Genomic DNA, 3,142 nt, shown 5'->3' on the forward strand with positions numbered 1-3,142 from the left:
GCACTCTCAAGATTTGCTTTAATTGAGGTCATCTCCTTTCCCAAGTTTGAGATTTGTGAGGACAAATTGTTGATGGCATTGGATGGTCGATTGAATACACCGTAGAACCGCTTTTCCTTGTCGACTCTCTCTCGCCTTCTTGCCAATCCATGTGATATCTTACCAAATCTTCAATTAAGTCCACCACTTCATCCTCCGTTTTGTTCATAATAGGGCCTCCGGCACCGACATCTAAGCAAGACTTTCCTTAGGGGCTTAGACCTCCATAGAAGATTTGGATAATTTGATAGGTGGGAATCCCATGGTATGCGCACTCTCTTTGGTATTCCTTATACCTCTCCCATGCCTCATAAACACTTTCATTTGTCTTTTGCTTTAAACTTTGAATGAGAGCTCTTGCTTCGGTCGTCTTCTTTTGTGGATAGAACCGAGTAGAAACTCCTTAGTCACTTCATCCCATGTTCTCAAAGAATTTAGCTTCACCTCTTTGTCCAACCACTTTAGATCACGTTCAATAAGAGAGAATGGGAAAATTTTAAGTCAAATGAACTCTTGAGAATTCCCATTCACCTTGATGGTATTACAATACTTCTCAAACTCCTTGAGATGGTTGAGGGGACTCTCATGCTTGGTACCGCTAAATTGACGCCTCTCTACCAAAGTAATCATCGTCGGTCTTATCTCAAAGTCATTTGCCGATATCGTGGGAGGAGCAATTTCGCTTTCAAACCTATAGGCTCCTAGAGTTCCCAACTCCTTCAATGCTACTCTCGGATTAACACCCATGCTTTCTCGTTCTTTTTCTTCTTCTTCTTCTTGATGGATTTCCTCTCTTGTGGGACTTAAGCTTGAGGAACGATTAGCAACCCTTATCCTTGTTATGGTCCTCTCAATTTCCAAATCAAATGGCACAAAATTTCGATCTTGTGCCCTATGCATACAAATCTCAAAGGAAAATATCAATAGCACGGCTACAAATGTAGCCTAAAAGATAGAAAATATTTTTGTGTTTTTCAATTAAATGCAATAGACTCAATCAACAATAGCAAATAACCATGCCACTCCCTGGCAACGGCGCCATTTTTTACGCAGGTGAAGCCTAGGTCGTTGATTTCTATGTATCCCCGATCAAAACCAAATTTATAAAACCAAACCCAACCCTAGGTATAGAGGTAAGTTCGGGTCAAACCCAATGGAATGCGATATATGCTAAAGTCTCTAGTTAAGCTATTCCGAAATCTTAAACAATAGGGTTGGTCTAAGCTAGCAAATCAACTCAATCAAGCTAATAAATAGAATTCAATTATCAAAGCAGTAGGGGATTTAGGATCCACATGCACTCACGATAAACTTGCCAATTTGTCAGGAATTTGATCAATCAAGCAATGCGAGGGAAAATGATATTTGGAAACAAAATCACTCAAATAGCTATATCCTAGTATCAAGCTAGATGTCTCTACAAATGACTTCAAAGGAAAATCGCAAAACAAGATCAATCGATAATAATAGCTTCTAAATCAATTTTTCGTGTCATTGAAAACTACTATGCAATCTAGCTTGGTAATCAAGGTTAGCTACTCCTCTTCAAATCAAACACATGCACAAATTTCATCAACTAATTTAATCACATCATCAAATCAATCAAAAACCCCAAATTAGCTAAAGCTTATCATTTATACATGCTCCACCACTTCCCTAACAAAGGAACTACATACTCACTACACATTGTAAAATTGAAAAGCATAACAAAACTAATCATCAATTTCATCATCAACAATGCAATCCAAATATCAACAATCAAATCAAACAAACTATAGAAATTCAACAATCTATCAAGAATCAAACATAAAATTGCATTAAAAAGGAAAGAATTCTTACAAAACCTTGATCAATATCAAAGTGAATGAAGATCAAAATGTAGCAATCATCAATTACCAAGTTTCTCTCTCTAAAATCTAAGAACAAAGTTTCCAAAATCTTGAGCTTTTCTCTCTAAAATTCTAATCAAAATCTAATAAAATTTCTAGTCCCCCTCTAAAAATGAAGAAATTCTAAATATAGTAAAACTAACAATGGAGAAGTTAGTTAGACGTCCAAAAAGAACCCCAAATGGTGTGACCTCTCCTCTCAATGCACGGCCGCAAAGAAATGGGTACAGAACATGGGGAGAGGAGGTGTGCGGCCGCACCTCCAACCTGCGCGGCCGCGCACAGGACCTGCGCGCCCGCGCTAGAGTGGCGCGCTCCCGAGCCTGGGAACAGGGGAAAGGTATTCGTACGATCGTTGATGCTCCCGTGCGCTCCACTTGATACATGTTGGGGGAGGCAGTCTCTAGAGGTCTTCATGGCGGGTTCAACACCGATTTTGATGTCCACACAGCATGAGAGCGCGACCTTGAAGACTTGGCTTTTGCACTCCTTCACTTTTGAGCTTCAAGGGGAGAGTTCGGCTTGCATCTTGAGCTTTATATACCCCGAGAAAACGCCATTGAGTTCCTTGAGCATCACTAATCTCTTGAAATCAAAAAGAAGCAAACAAGTAAAGGAGAAAAGGAAAAATAAATTAAGAAATGTAAGAAAATAGGAAAACAACTAAGGAAAATACAAAATAGAAAAAATTACAAGTAAAACAAAAGAAAAAGAGATAAAAGAGATGTAAAAGCAATCAAAATTCATCCTAAAAGAGGCTAAATGAGTGCCATAAATGACACTCATCAACCTCCCAATTGAATGCTTCCGAAAAGAAAGACACCATCACGAATATTGACAAATCGATCAAGCAATTGAATCCCAAAGTCAATAACCCCAATTTCTTCAAATGGTTGATCCGCCAACCATAACCAACTTAACTCCTCCCTAGAGATGGCATTGAGGGATTCCTTCGAGAAGAAAGCATAGGTAAGTAACCTATTGAAATACCTCAAGGCCGGATGAATGATTGAAGCCGCTTTGGAATATTGAGGTTCATATGTCCCTTCGACCGATATATGCCTCCACCAACGACCTTCGTTATACCCATGATTATTTTGCAATTCTTCAAAGGCCGGGTAGATGTATTGGGATTCTTCCAAAGGTACGGGGAATTTGAATATCTCAATAAGGTAAGAAAGCGGGATGGAGTGGTCATTATTGAACATTTGGAC

The 3,142-nt window shown here is 39.1% G+C and overlaps 1 pseudogene; it reads left to right on the forward strand.

Moving 5' to 3' along the window:
• The first annotated feature begins 296 nt into the window (after positions 1–296).
• Positions 297–394, forward strand: LOC145587096 (small nucleolar RNA R71; annotated as a pseudogene).
• Positions 395–3,142: the final 2,748 nt, after the last annotated feature.

The sequence above is a fragment of the Chenopodium album genome, chromosome 16 (genome assembly GCF_948465745.1).
Source record: "Chenopodium album chromosome 16, dcCheAlbu1.1, whole genome shotgun sequence".
Taxonomy (NCBI): domain Eukaryota; kingdom Viridiplantae; phylum Streptophyta; class Magnoliopsida; order Caryophyllales; family Amaranthaceae; genus Chenopodium; species Chenopodium album.